Source organism: Colletes latitarsis, chromosome 9 (genome assembly GCF_051014445.1).
Source record: "Colletes latitarsis isolate SP2378_abdomen chromosome 9, iyColLati1, whole genome shotgun sequence".
In the NCBI taxonomy this organism is placed as follows: domain Eukaryota; kingdom Metazoa; phylum Arthropoda; class Insecta; order Hymenoptera; family Colletidae; genus Colletes; species Colletes latitarsis.
The window spans coordinates 28,990,418-29,006,377 of record NC_135142.1 but is presented as its reverse complement, the minus strand read 5'-3'; the positions used below and the strand labels follow the sequence as shown (position 1 = coordinate 29,006,377).

The following is a 15,960-nucleotide window of genomic DNA, read 5'->3' as shown; positions in this document are numbered from 1 at the left end:
GCGGGAGATTACCTGCTTCTTAATTACTTCCATCCATTAATTAAGGAGTCGACTCTTGCGCGGCCCGAAAGGTCGGGCTTCCGGCGACCCGGATTACGGAAGGGACACTCGCTCGGAGCCTCGATGCCGGAAGACCGCGTATAAATCCTCGAACCGAGACGCCCTCCAAAACGATCCTCCTTGGATAGTTTTTTATTCGATCGACGCGAATCCAACATGGACGTCGCGCTTCGCGGCTGCCAACGAAACAACTCGTTCAACTCAAACGCGGCCCGCTCCGCGAATGTTATGTACATAGTTTTTGGAACGCAAACGCTCGCTGCGCAAAAGGATTTAACCACCGGGAGTTCGTTTCGCCCATGAACCTTTGTTCTACGTATTCCAGAGTGTTGTGCGACCGGGGCTGGGAACGCAAACGATGGGGAAAAATGTATTTTTTAAATATTATTTCATGCGACAAATTTGGTGAAAAATGTATAATTAATGGAATTTTTAAAGTCTCAACAGTATTATATCCAGTGCTTAAATAAATAATCTATGCTCCTATAGGGCATCTGCAAAAATTTTAACGCGTTTCTGTGTATAATTAACGTCGGTCTTTGATAATTGCTCGAAATATAACTATCAACGACAAACGTTGGATTTACGTTTCAAGCCAAAATTGCCAAAATTATCAGATCTGTATTTAGAAAACCATCTCTCATAGGTTGGAATCGATAGATAGCATATATTTTTCAGTTTTCAGATTTCTTATTAAAATAGAGAAAGAGAACTTCGATTAAAAATATTTCTCGCAATAATCAATAAAAGAGATCGCATCGGGGGAAGACACTGATTTTTGACACGCTCGAATAAATTTAAAAATCGTTGTGCTGTAAAATCAGAAAAACATGACACATCAGATTTGGCCATCTGATCGCAGAAATATACTCATTTATCGAGCGTATCCTCGTTAAATGCAAGTTCTGCGAAGCCAGAAGCAGCCGTGCAAAATTAAACTCTTCGTCCATCGGAAAACTTCATCTTTGTTCACGATACAAGTATCTTTCGGCGAATTCTTTTTCAGTATTTTATTTGTATATAACTTTTCTTTTATGCCACTCGCGCGGGACATTCACCGTACCTCTGTATTTTTGATGCAATTTTTGAACGGATATCCACGTTACTATATTTTACGTAATTGCGACATCCGATGAATTTAACTTTGAGCTTTCCTTTGACATATTTATTATTTTTGTGTACTTTGCAATTGATAGTTCGCAAGCGCGACTCGTTTGATCGATGTTTAAACCATTTTATAACACTCTGTACATACGGTGAAACGATTTTTCAATGCTATTTCTGCAATATCCCTCTATGATTTATTTGCATTAAGTTTAACGTTGTCTTTTGACCCTTGATTGTCGATTTATCCGTTTTATTACTATGCGCGATTGATCGTTAATAGTGTCGTTTGTCGGGAAAACGCTCGGAAAATACATTTTTCATATCATTTTTTTTTATTCCAGCTGCGTAACGGATACATAAAACAGAGGTTTACGTAGTTGTAACTATTTATATCCTGAGACTATGTCAATACATTCGTCCAGCATTGTACGAGGTTTGGAAAACAATAGCGAAAACTTAATAAACTTAAGAAAAAAAAAGGAAAGAAACAAATAAACAGTATTACAATTAGAGCTCGTCATTTACGTTTCTCTCGGACTCATTTACACGTTTTCTTCCTAAGACGAAAAATATTTTTGTTTAAAATAATAATAAATGTTCCCAACAGGCCACGGCAAGCGTGTGCAAACGATAAAAGATCTCGTTGAGCGCGCTATTGTTCAGTGTACCAAAACAAATCTGCTTTATGCATGGCAGAGTGTTTCAAGAAATGACGGTACTAGTTGTAGTGTTTTTACGTTTTATAACGGTTCTCGTTAATTTTTTAATTAACCATTTTATGAATTAAAACATTCAGTTTTTCGCTGCACAATGATTTCTATTTACCTCTAAAACATCCGCTTTTCATCGTTCGCGTCTATTTATTTGTTCTAGACGACAGGAAACGCGTAAACAATGTTTCGATCGACGTTTACCGAGTTGTCGCGTACCGTGATTCAACTCTGGCATCGAATAAAATCGATTCGCGACTCTTCAATGTCTGATAACGTAACTTCATGATATATAGAAGCATTAAAATAACTATCGACTATAAGAAATTCACTAGCCAACCTCTGAAACAGTATTTCTCAACCTATGGGTCGTGATTTAAAAGTAGGTCGCGAAACCTTCTGCACTAGGTCACGGAGTCGCACACGATTTAATGATAAGATACTAAATTGTCGCGAAATAAAATGATTGAAAATAAATTGAATCAAGCATTCCAATGAAATATTAACGTAAACGTTACGCTTCTTGTCCAGAATTCTCTGATAGCGATTTTTTGCCAACAAACAATTACCAGCTGCTAGATGCTCGAGTGGAGACACTTGTTAATTACGCGATAATTACGAGCTAAACTAAAATAGATAGCATGTGTTGTATGATAAGTAGTATCAAGATAGAAAATGGAATTAGAGTGACGTTGCAGACTCGTCTCTACGATCGATCTATGGTTGAAATTCGATAACTCGAATCTTCTTAAATCGAAGTTTTATTCGTTTCTCTTTCGTTTAGAAATTAAGCACGATGAATCCTCGATAAAACGAAACTTTTCCAACCCGATATATTGTCCATTTCCCTTCAATTTCGACTTGGCGAATTTCGAGGTCCGGCGATGCTTGATTTTGATTTACTCATTGGTTTCCATCGCGCAAACTGTAAACACGGAACCCTTTATGTCTCTGTCGTTAGTTTAGCGTACACACAGGGAACTTTATGGCGGTGAAGTGTGCTTAGGTATAACTCTACGGCATCGTCGAAATGAACGAAATGCGTGTAAAGACAGGAGGTTTCCTATTACCGAGCACTTCCGGGCACATAATCTCGCTGCATAAAGTCCGAAGTAGGAAAAGTAATCCAAAGATATCTCTTCTATTCTCCGGAGTATTAAACTCTCCCAGACCTGAATTTTAAGCGCGGTTTTCAGTCGCGTTTCGTTATCGGATATTATTGTTTAACACTTAGCATACTAAGGCGGGATGATCGACGCCCTTATCCGATCCAGGTCCTTAAAATTCTTTTCTATATTCGTTTCAACATTAATCCAGTTAATATATCTGGTTAAAATATGTTTATCCTGCGGTTCGTAATATTAAAATTAATTAAAAAATACGCGGAAATTCGAGAACATCGGCAGATTGGGTAGATTGGTAACGAATATACTCGAACAATCATAAAGTTGTTGTTACGCGAGGGAAACAACTGCCCGATCGGTTCACAAAATTTACCTTGGCTAAATCAATTTTTAATTCCCATATTCGCAGCAACAGTTTCAACTAAATATTTATTAAAGTAATAATCATAATGTAAATTCTAAAGTGCTTAAAAATGTTTAATGTTTCACTGTGCAATACGTAACGACCAAATTGCATCTTCAATAACATCGTCCAATCCACTTTTAGTCCCCGTATTCACAATAGCATAACAATGCTTGAATCAAATATTCGTTAAAATAATAACGTTAACAAATACCACGCGAATTTCGGAATATTTGAAAATATTTAATTTTTCATTGTGCAATATCATGTTCTCATACAGTAATGAAGGGGGTGAAATCAAAACCTTTTGCAACATTTGAAAAATGCATGTTTCTTTTTGCTTCGCGTCTATGAATTTTTCAAACAAATTGACACCGGGGTCTCGTTTCAGATTTTTCCATAGATTAATTCTCGATCGAGAACCAGAGAATCGTAGGGGTACGATAACTCAAACAGTCCTTTTCAATATCCGGTTCGATAAGTTCCTGATAGCGAACGAATCCCACGTTCCCGTGGAAGATGCAGTTGTACGAAATTACTTTGCGAGAGGCTCGCTCATCGTCTGAAGCCATCCCGGGCGGTCGCGAAGCTAGACTCGCGTCCTCGCGTACCCGAGACCCTGGAGACCCGGTGACTCCTCGGGCGTTCGCGTACCTTCCGCCGCTTCCCCGTAGGTCTCGCAGTTAAATTAGGTGAAATAGCTCCCCAGACGTCTCTTCGTTAGACTTCCGTCGCCCGTTATCCTCTCGCGTGATACGAGAACTAAACTTCGCTCTTGGCGACTCGCGGTCCCCCGTCTGCGTGACTCCGGGTTCCCCTAGACGCGAAAATCGGACGGGAAAAGAAAAAGAGGAAGGCTCGGTTTTCGGCGGACTAAGGTCAAGGCAGGGCCGAGGGACGCCCGCAAAGCTCGACCGGCGAACGATCGATGAGCCAGCACGAGTCCATTAAGTATTCGCGCGGCTTTAATTACGAGAACAAAGTTTCCGCTCGATTGGAAAAGTTTCAGCAACGCCTGCATACTCGATCGCGGCCGACGAGAGCCCCCGGAATCGGCCCCCCGGAACCTAACCCCGGGACCTTTCGGGGGAAAACCGGAAAGCTTTCTTTGTCGGCGCGGACAGCGCGTCGCGTAAAAATTCCCAGCGACGAGCGAACTTGCCCGAACGGAGCATTCAAAGTATCCAAAGTTCGAGCTCGATTTCCTCCAGAGAATTCGCAACCGGGGATCTTTGGGCGGAGTTCAAAGGGACCGAGTCAAACGCGAATCAACCGGAGCAAAGAGGGCGGAGCACGAGGGCGAATCTCGCTCGATGCAATTAGAGAACGCTTCCCTTTCGGATGCAACTCCCCCGCCATCGATCTTCCGATTTTGTGCCGTCTAAGTCTCCTCCAAACCTTCGCCAACCGATAACTTTGACCTCCAAGACGATCTTCTGCTCCGCGAGTTTGGGAAAAAATTTTTTAACGTATAACAAAAGATAATTCAGATAGGAACGTACGTTTTTGATGCGCTAATGGATCTACTAACGATTGTTTCTAGCTTTGTAGAATCGAACCTGAACCAAAGGATTTATCTTACAAGTTCGATACTTTATCCGAGCGAATGTACGTTGCAATATCATGAACGTTTCTTTAGAGTCTACAATAAGGGTTGGAAACTCTTGGAAAAATAATTGCCTCGGACAGTCGTACAACGGTTCTTGGCGAAATAGTTACGGAGAACCAATATTCGGAATAACTGTCACGGAGTACCGAAAAACTGAACATATCTATTCGGGTTACGTTTCTAATATTAGTTCTCGTATCGGTTTCGTAACGATTATTTTTTGGTTTCATTATTGACTCTGTATCTGCTCTATATAACGGTCCTAGTATCGTTTTCACGGTAAATGAAACTGTCGAAAATGTGTCGAGCGTGTACCTCGCTACCGTGAAGTTTGCGCAATAAAATTGCAAATATATAAATTTTCATTCTCCATAACAGGTGCTTCTAATTTCACAAAGATATTAAACGATTCAATTGTGTATTCGATACGTTGGGCAATTGAGATCCGAATATTGTAAACGTAATATCAGAGATGCTTCTTTGTAACTATCGATCCATGTTTGTAATCCAAATAAACTCCCACGTGTTATTTCCATGTAAAAGCATGTTATTAACTTCACCGTTCAAAGAAACGTTCAACGAATTCTAATAGCCGACTGAATATTTATGTTTCCCGCGTTTAAAATTCAGCATTTCTTCCGCTCGTGTTTCCAACCAGCGAAACCCGGTGCGATCCCGTGCAATAAGTGAAACCGACATCGTCGAGCAAATTCTCTAATTTTTGGTCTTGTTCGCCCTAACCGAATCGCGCCAAATTCGCTCGCCGCGAAAGTGTTAACAAGCAGTAAATTATACTACGTTTACAACTGTTCCCGGCTCACCGATATGTCCCGAATTACAATATCATCCCCCTCCACGGCCACGCTTCGAACTCGGTACAATTTGTTGAAACCCTGCCAGCGGGATTATTTCGACTGCCTCTGCCCGTATAATGGACATTTTCGTAAATAACGAGGTTCGACGGCGATCGAACGAATCTCTGGCCGGTGTCCGATACACACGAAAGATCCTCCGGGATCGAGGAATATTACCTGGAAAAAGCTGACGGTGCCGATCGGCGATATTGCTGTTGGAGCGTCGCCTATCTGGCCCCGCGCGGTCGCGGAGACGAATCGGGTCCAACGGTACGAAATCAGTCGCCGGGCGTAGGGGCGGGGTCGTAATCCTTTGGTAAGACGCCGACGAGGTCGGCGAGTAACGTTTATCGCGATAAATAAAGCCGGCTTCCTGTCGCGGGTAGGTAGCGCGCGTTAGGTCGTTAGGGTGTTCCGGGCGTATCGTTAACCGGGTAGCGGAGAGGCAAGAAGGAGGAGGACTCGTAAAAGCTCTTTGAGGTCGTGCCCGATAGTACGCGCGGGCTAAGTGCTCCGCCGCGGCCCGAAGATTCGGCTCGTCGGCTTAATAAGCTCCCGAAACACCGTGGAAATTTGTTGCTCGCCCGCCCCCGCCGCCCCTCCGCAGCTCGACGAACGACTAATCCGGATCCGCTGCAGCCGCTGCCGCGGAATTCCCACGCGATGCCGCGTCGTTGCGGTTCCGTCGGCGGCTAGCCTGGCAGAAACACGCTGGATCCAAGACTCCTGGCTTGTATTCCGGACGGACGAGGACGAAGGAGACGGCGTTCGAGCGAGGCGCCTCGGCATCGTAGACGAAGCGACGGCGACTCGACGAGCCGTGACCAAGACTTCCGTTCGCACGGCCCTGCAGGCGCTGTACGCGCGGCACCACGCAATAAAAGCGTTTTCTCTCGCGTTTCAGGCGGATTGGGAATGGGACGGGGGCCGCGTGGGAGGCCACCGGACGCCGCGATTGCCCGGGACCGATACGGATCTACGGAATCGGGGACGAACCGTGCACGTTCGGGGTATGCCTTTGGGAATTCCCGGAGAAATCTTAACAAAACGGTGATTTCGCGGATGGTGGGCAGAAGCACGACGAAGAGGGAAAAGTCGAGTATCGGTTGATGGACGGAAGAGGCGCAGCTGCCAGTGACTCCTTTCGAGGGCGTCTTCCGTCTAACACCGAACGCCCGGCGACGGGAACGTCTCTCCCCCGAGTATTCAAAGAGATCTCGATGTTCCGGTGAGACGAGACATGGCAAAACAGAATGGGATATCAAAGAGGGAAACCTGGTTGCGAAGCAACACTTCCCTGCGAATGCGATCGGAAAGGGTAACTATACCGGGACACTCTAGACGAGGTGTTTGCCAATTATTCAGAAGATCCTGGATTATTATTGTTAACGCTACTACATACAGGTAGTAACAGACATTCCTTAAGGGAACCTACCGTAAAATTCATCTTGACTTTGAAATTCATGGTCAAAGGTTTTTCTTTACATCTACGTATTCTACTCGACTTGGATATAGAAACCTTAAAAGGAACGATATGTCGCAAACAAGCCGTTTCCTCGTAAAAAATTCTCATGCAGTCTAGTCCTCTCTGTAAAAGAAGATGGCGGTTTTACATCACTATGTTACACATTACTTTTCCCACTGTGAAATTTCAGTATTTCTTGCTCCTGCATTTGTTTCTACGATTTCATTGCCTACAGCAGTACCGCGTAAACGTAATTAATATATTTTGAACAAACGTTGAACGTTGACGTGCATTTCACGTACGGGTTTGCCAACGGAAATGCATAAAAAGAACGTTTTTCGCAACGCAAAATATTCCGAATAGTAGATTGTTTCCTGCAATTCATACGCGTCTTAGAAAAACTGGTTCGTTTGAAGTGCGTGCATGCGATCGCGGGAGGTCAAGAACAGCGTCTACGCCTCAACTAGAAGAGATTCTTGATAATGTTGCTGAAAATCGAGAGATAAGCGCGAGGTTCCTGCGTTTCGTTTTATTTACCGATGAGGCAGGATTCACCAGCAATGGGATAATAAGTTATCGCAATCAACACGTTCGATCAGAAGATAATGCACATGCGAGTTTGCAATCAAGGCACCGACAAGAATTTTCTGTTAACGTGTGGGAGACGGTCTTTTAGGACCAATCTTTCTTCCAACTATACTAAATGAGACTTTTTGCGTTGATGTTTTACAAAACAAGGTTGAAGAACTATTGCATCGCATTTTAAATTGCATAAATTTCAATATAATGTCGACATGCATGGTAACAGATTCATTCTTGGAAAGAAAAAGGGACTATATGGTAAACAAAATAATCATAACGAAACTAGATCCCCGTGGAAAAAAAATAAGAACTGTTCAGTTTGTTTAAATCGAAAAATAGGGGAAGGAAATATATTTTAACGTATTATCATCAGGGATTGCATAAAGGCTTGCGTTTAAAATAATTGCATACAATTTGTCCGCGCTTAAGGTATTCAAACAAGAAGAAATTAAATCAGAGGCAGCTGAGAACAAACTGGGAAAATAATTATAGCGCAAAGGGTTAAGCATACGTTGAGTTCCAGAACAAATCGATAGCGTCGTTGTATTCATTAGTAGACTGCGGATGTTTATGCACGTAAAATATATTGAAATATGCAAACGACGTATGCGAAATATGAAAATACAATATGCGAACGTATGCAAAAATATGATGACATTTCGAAAAAATATATGACATTTAAAAAATAGCTGTAAGCATACTTCCTACATTAAGCGTAGATAATTGATGGCGTTTACCTATTAAAATTAATTTATAAGCGGAAAATGAGGTCTTTGCTTTCGCTTGGTTTTTCAACAATTTCATCTCTTAAAATTTTATCAATTTTGTGAAATTGTTTTATATCCGTGATTTCCCTTTAAAACTGCATTTTTTAAAATAATTTTCTCTCGAATACTTCCAGGTATACTTCTCAAATTTTGCCCCATATTGTTTAATAATTTGATGGAATCAGTTAATGGCTCGTCACTCGAATTTAACTGTTTCATATAAATTGGTACCGTTTCCAAATGAGTATTTGAGAATACTAAAATTTAAAACCTGTTACCGTCAAAGTACATCCGAAAGCTGTTTCAAATTATCCTAAATCTCTATAATATAGAGTTACAGAACTCTATGGAATTATAGTATAGAATTACCGTTTACCTATTATGTTTACGTACATTATAAAATGATACCGGTTTAATTTAGCGAGATTTTGATTCCGCTCTCAGCAAATTAATTTGAAAATCCATAAACATAAATGAAATATGCAACATCCTTTTGCATACGTACTTAAAAAACAGTTTGCAAAATATATAAAACATGGAAAATATTCAAAATAAAAGATGCAATATTAAAATCTTCTGGCGAAGAGACAAACTTCTGTGCAGCTTTCACTTTTTATTTTTTACAAAAATGTGCACTTGCATAAATATTCATGGTTCATTCGTTAGTAAGTATTTACGTCCGCGTTGTATTCGGCAGCAAAATTAAAAAATCGCGAAATTTTCATTGAAAATTTGTCGATATTTAAAGTATTATAATTCTACTTTCACTTTGTTAATTTAATTTTCGTACTAGAAAGACGGATGGAAAAGTAAAAATGGTTTCTCGATAACTTTACGAAATCGATTGCACGGAGTTTAATGCGAGAATCGAACTTCTTTATTTTTTATTTTATATCTATCCTAGCCATAAATTTTCTAACGCATACTCGAACTGTCAAAGTCTGTATACATTACCCTACATGTTCGATGAGATCGAAATCCGGACTCACTGATGGGTGGCCTAATCTAATGCTGGGGGCACACTTCATTCAAAGTGCAATAAGGGGTCTTATTACTATGTAAAGTGGTACTATGTAAAGGGGATGCTTCGTTCTTCGCATTCATGTTGATTTAAGTCGCGGAAAGAATTTGTTAAACTCCGTGCAGCCGTTTGACGTCGTAAAATTTTCGAGAAAAAGAACTCGCCTCTACCGTCTCGCCCTAATTTCTAGCGTAAAAGCATCTTTCAAGAAAATCAACTTACCAGGGTTAATTTCGTGGTTCCGCAGTTAGAAATGACCGCAGGTGTATCATCATACATGCGATGTTTCATCACGAAGTTACGAAAGTTCAAAGAGCAACCATTTTTCGTCAAAAATTTCACGATGCTTTAATTTTCCCGCCCATTGTGTTAGCGTAATCAAATTATCGCGCCACCGTGGTTCTGGATACAGCAAGATTTCGCTTTCGGGAATATCGAAGCACCTAACATAAGTTTACGAAAAGATGTCGAACGTTCGTTTTTTAACAATCGTCGAACCCAGCCGAGACGAAGTAACAAAATAAAAGAGTTTGCGTTGAACTTTTCGAATAAGAGAGCTAAGGAGACCGGACGAACGAACAATGCTTCAAATTAGGACACACCAAAGGGTAATAGAGAATTCTTAACGTAGTTGCGTCATTAAAATATTGCGGTACTCTATTAATAGGGTCAAGTGCTGCAAAAGCTTGGTTTGCTATATTACGGTAAAGTGAGACTAGGTAATACTGTTGTATTATGCATACAAGCATGGATACACCGTTCCAAACACTTTCGAACTTCATTTGTTCGCACACGCTGCTAAAGTACAAGTGTGATTACTGCAAAAGATTTCATTTTCAAGTTTTGAACAGTTGCGAGGATTAAGCAGGCGTGCTTCGAAAGTTACGCAAGAAAAGCTAATTGGTTAAGTCATCCTATGGCAGGGAATTAAAGTGTTTCAACGATTCGGGTTTAGAAGCGTAGTTACCGGGTTTGAGAAGCAATTTTTAAACTTAACGAGGAAAGATCTGTCGGATAAATAGCTAGAAATCTACGAAAGCGCGCTCGAGAGTCCATTGTCCGGAGTTTGCAGATGAGTACTGCGTGATTGACGGTATCGAAAGCCTTTCGGAAGTCAGTTTAAATAGCGTCAACTTGTTGACCACGTTCTATCGCGTTAGATATACCGAGTGGCTCAGAAATTTTCCTTTTAAAACGAAAACTAAAAAATATTCGCGTTTCTTCCATACGTATGATAATTATCGACCCGCATCTAGCACGATGTTTCTATAATTAGTATTGCGTGTCGACACCTGGTGTACCGAGGCTCTTTAACGCGTACCACCTGATCCGGAGATCATAAGCACGTAATTTACTCCTTGGTCGTTCCACCACCAAGAGGCTGACACCCAGAATTACTAACCCTCTCAACATGCTCCGCGTCGTCGAGGAAAGGTGCTTAAATGACGCCCCGAGTTAAACATCTTTTCTTTCTGGCGACGAATTTGAAATATCTACGTCTCGTAGCCAGTAGCGTACATTCGATCCTGAGACCATTTTATCCGAGGTCTTGCTCGTTCCCAACTCGAGTCTATTCTTCGCCAGGTACGGGGCGAGAATTTCCAAGCGGGACACCCTGTATATCACGTTAAAATCACCTAAATCTGTCACCGGCCCGATCTAGGAACCTTCTACGACATTAACCTCAACAATTTATTCTCGGGGCCAACTATGATAAATTCGAGGCTGGAATTAATCAAAGAATAGGACAAAGCAGGTGAATCGTCCGGGAAGCGTTGGGGTGAGGTTTAAAGGCGAGGTGCTTTTCTCTTTCCGGCCGTTCCGTTTCGTTCCGCTCGACGTGAGTCGACCAAGGAGGAGAGGGTCAGTTTAGCCCGACGTTTAATCGAGCCAACGGTTTTCCGAGCTTCGTGGCCGCGTTTCCTGCAAACGGTCGCCGACGTACGCGTGCCGGACACGACAGGTGTGTTTGCGTCGATGCGCGACGCCTATCTGCCCCGGTTATCGTCGCGTACAAACATAATTCCACCGTTCGTCCGCTCTGGGTCTGGGTCACCGCGGAATCTCCAACTTTTATCGCTTCTTCGGGGCACTGGTCGACGAAATAGACGCGGGAATCGTCCCGTGAGTTTTACGGTTTATCGAAAGGCAGCCGCCGTCCGGGCGGATCTTTATCGTTTCTGCACCGTGCGCGACCGTCGACGGGTTTCAGAAGACCGGCTTCTTCCGTCACCCCTCGGTCCCGATTTCTCCTTTCTTCTCCCGGCGTCGCAGGTCGATCGATTTATCGGATCTCCGACGCTTCTCGGCGACCTCTCCGCGTCAGAGGCCGGATATAAATCGATTTGCTCGATTATCGTAACGGCCAGCTGACTTTAATGGCCTGCTAAACGCTTCCGCTTGTCGTCGGGTACTTACTCCGTCGCGGTTACCCGACCGAATAAAAACCGCTTTCCGATTTCTCTCTCTGTTATGCGCGCGATTCGCGGGCAGACGCGACTCCAAGGAACGCGCGCGGTTCGCGGGACCGGAAGCAGACGGCGCGGCACGGAGGATACTCGGTTCTTCCGTTCGGTGCGAGGGATCGAAGAAACGAGCGGTTCTTGCGCGGTTCCCCGTGACCCGCCGCGACGACGATCCTTCGAGACGAACGCTCGCAAGAAGTTTCCGAAGCGGTCGGAACGAAAACGCGCGTCACCAGCCGGTGCGTTATTTACGAGGACTGCCACTTTGTTCTGGGTTTCTTGTCCAACGGGCCGCACGTGCAACCCCGTGCACCAGCGGCTAACGACCGTGACCGAACTCTGCACGCATCCGATGCTTTTTCCCCCGCCTTCGCGAACCGTCGAAAACAGAAAAAATAAATTCGTCTTCGAGACACGAGGGTTCGAGAGGTCGCGAATCGTCGACTCGCGACTGCGGGACCGCTCGACCGGTTCGCCGTCGCGGCCGCTAAAGGGCAAAGAAAGACGCGAGCAAGACGAGTAGCGTCGAGTAGCGGGTCCGCGATCTCCAACCGCCTCTTGTCGTTAGATCCGATGCGACCGGAGTCCGTTGAACCCCGCTCGAACGAGGTCGACCTCTGTTTTCCGTGCCTTCTGTCTTCCTCCCCCTTCGTCAATCGGATAAAATATTCTAATCTGATATTTGAAACAACGTCGAATCGTTTTCGACTTTGACGAACTTCCAGCTGAATTCGTTTACAAAGATACCGGGTCCCGATATTCCCGTAAAAGTCTAGAGGGATTTTATCGATACTCTTTTAAGAGTCGGTTCATTCGAATTGTTAAAGACCCTAAATGTAAATGTAGTAACGATTTTCGAGATTTAAATCACATTTTGAGACAACGCGTTCTGTAGCACGCGCAACAGCTTTAGGTTTCCAATTGCCAATAACGTAAAGGCTTGTAAAATTGTCTCCTGCTTTTGAACAAATGCCCTGAGATTTTGGAAACTTTACGAATCGAAAAATGTGTTGCTCGTACGCTCTAGCGGCCGTAAAACGTTGAGAAGCGTTTACAATTTAATAACCACTCCTTCGAGGAACGATTTTGCATCTTGGGCACCGACCAAAATGAAATCGTCCAAAGGAATCAACAACTAGGTGGTTCAAGCTTTAATTCAGTTCCTGTCGCGACACTTTTCCATGAATTTTAACAAGGTTATGAAAGTTTGAAGTCTGACAACTTGTCAGTGGTATTCAAGCGGCGCAATAAAATTTTCCCGCGGTATAAATCATGCGTAAGTTTAAAAACGTTTTCCTCAAAGTCGACATTAAACGGCGTACGTAATTCAGACGGTCGACAAGTAGAGAAATTCGATAAATATTCGTTTGCTAGAAAGTGCTGAAATTAAACCTTCCTCTTTCGTGGATACATTATTTTTAATCAAATTATGGATAGCTGTGCAAGGTGGTTTATTTTTAAAAAATCAAGTCTTCCTAACGACTATATTTACTTCTTCCATCTTCGATCGAAGTATAAACAGTGGATCTGGAAGAATATAAACAGGGGGTAACAAAAATCACGAAGAAATTTCAATAGATAGCAGTATTAAAGTTTTTACGATTATTCAACGCTCGTCAACGAATAGAGAAATCGTTTGAAACGATTAAAATTCAAATAATAAATTCTTTTGGCCTCGATATCGTGCGCGTATTGCATCCAACATGAACAAGAGTATCAGAGTCTCCTGGAATTCCGTGAAAAACAAATCACGCTCCAGTAATATTGCACTTTCTGTAAACTATGACGACGAAGTTGCAATTTCCGAAACTCAGACTGCTAACTTATTCGCAGAGTACTTCGCGTCAGTCTATGCCGCCCCAAACTCTGCACATTTTATCGAGTCACTGAATAGTTTCGCCGACGTTGCCAACTTCCTCATAAATATTAGCGATATTCTTAACAAAATTAACCGCCCTGGCGCGACATTGCAAAAATGTCCAAGTTATTTTTTGAAATATAAACCCCTGCGATCAGATTTTAATAAATCCTTAAATACCTTCTACCAGTATGTAAATGTAGCACGCTTCTATTTTAAAAACTACAATAGAAACGAACTAGTTACTAACTATAAATCTGTAACAGCTCCCTATATCTAAAATTATTTGCAACCAGCAGCGTGGAAATCTGTTAATACTAATCTTGCAACTCGATACCGTTTACCAAGTTGACACAGTTTATAACGACTTAGGAAATCTGTGCCTTTGACACAGTCGATCGCTAGATCTTTAGAATCCGAGTTGCATCGAACTGGCTCGAGAGTTATCTAACTGATCGTGTGCAAGCAATCAACATTAATAACTCGATGTAAAATCCACCATATTAAAACTATGCCAAGCGTGTTGCACTGAAAAGCTACTCCGAATGCCTAGATTTAAAAGATTCACGCATTTTTTAATTTATGCAACTTGGATTTTCAAGAGAAAAATGTAGAAATATTTTATAAGCTCTGCCTGGGCAACTAACGCATCTAAAACGTTTTTCAAAATTTTTTACAAGCCAAGAGAAGTGAAATTGGAACTTTTGACCCTCTTAATTGGCTACTACCTCTCGTATATTTCTTTTCCACCCCTTTAGTCTACGATTTAAAGACTTGGAAGACTGTAAAGACAGACGAACGTGCAATATTTGAAGAAATTTCATACGGGTAGAGACTTCGTTACTTTGAACAAGGTACCTTATTTGCCTCTGCCCGCACAACGAACTTTCTGTCCCTGCTTCGATCGTCCTCAAGGTTAAAATTGAAGAAGAGAATTCGTCTAGCCGCGTTTCATACCTCGAGTCTGCTTATAAATACTGTATAGCGCGTGACAAACTGTTGTACACGGAATGCCTGAGGCTCGAACAACAATCCCAATTACATTACTTGGCACTCTAGACACGAGGTTTCAATCTAACGATATTACGCACTGCATTTCGCTGAAAATTGTATCCTTGCAAGGTAATTTCAGGAGGGATGGGCAATTTTATTGTACTCGCAACCCCAAACGACCGTCACTTTTTATTCGACTGTCGCTAACGTCAAATATTTACTGCGTTATTTACGCGCGACAAACATATAAATTCTGATGAAATATTTTAGAGAACGGGAAATCAAAATTTTATTATCTCTTGGCTTAAACTACTATCGTTTGTTTAAATATTGGAAATAACACTGATACGTTGGATTAAATAATAAATCGTCCAGTTGAAATTTCATACCAAATACCGCACGATTTCTGGATCTGGACCTCTTTGTAGCGCTTCTTCGTCTCGTTCCTGGTCTCTCGCGGCTTTCTTCTTACTTGCGGTTTTTCCGCAAGACGAGCAGCGTCGATCCAGACGCCTCGCGATCGTTTCTGCGTTCCAGAGTCGTATGGCTTCCACTTCTTGTCCTTGGTGTCCGTTCTAGCAGCGCTATTGGCTCCAGAGATGGTGACCTTCTGCGAACAGGCTTGAAAGGTGTCGAATATTACGTCGAAGCGTAGCTAGCCGAAGAGATCGACCGACTGAACACAAACAAGACATACGAGTTTCGAGTGGCTCGGAGAATCATCGAAAATAACCGAGCGTTTCCATGATTCGAAGGCCACGACGGTACAAAATTACAGACACTATCTTAGAACCATGATAAGATACCATTTTAATATTATCGCAAAGAGTAAGCGAAAACTAATTTTTTTACGAGTATTCGAATGTCTCCAGGTCGTTGACAGGTTTCCTCCGGAGTAGCCAAAATGGCTGCTGAATAATTGAAAACTGGCCTGTCAGCGCC

At 42.5% G+C, this 15,960-nt stretch overlaps 1 protein-coding gene across 1 annotated transcript in view; it reads right to left on the bottom strand.

Moving 5' to 3' along the window:
* Positions 1–15,610, bottom strand: part of Ed (hemicentin protein echinoid) — an 89,386-nt gene extending 73,776 nt beyond the window's left edge. Inside the window, exon 1 of the mRNA XM_076772462.1 lies at positions 15,408–15,610. The gene's annotated coding sequence lies outside the window, so the exon portion shown is untranslated. The remainder of the gene's footprint in view (positions 1–15,407) is intronic.
* Between the last annotated feature and the right edge of the window lie 350 nt (positions 15,611–15,960).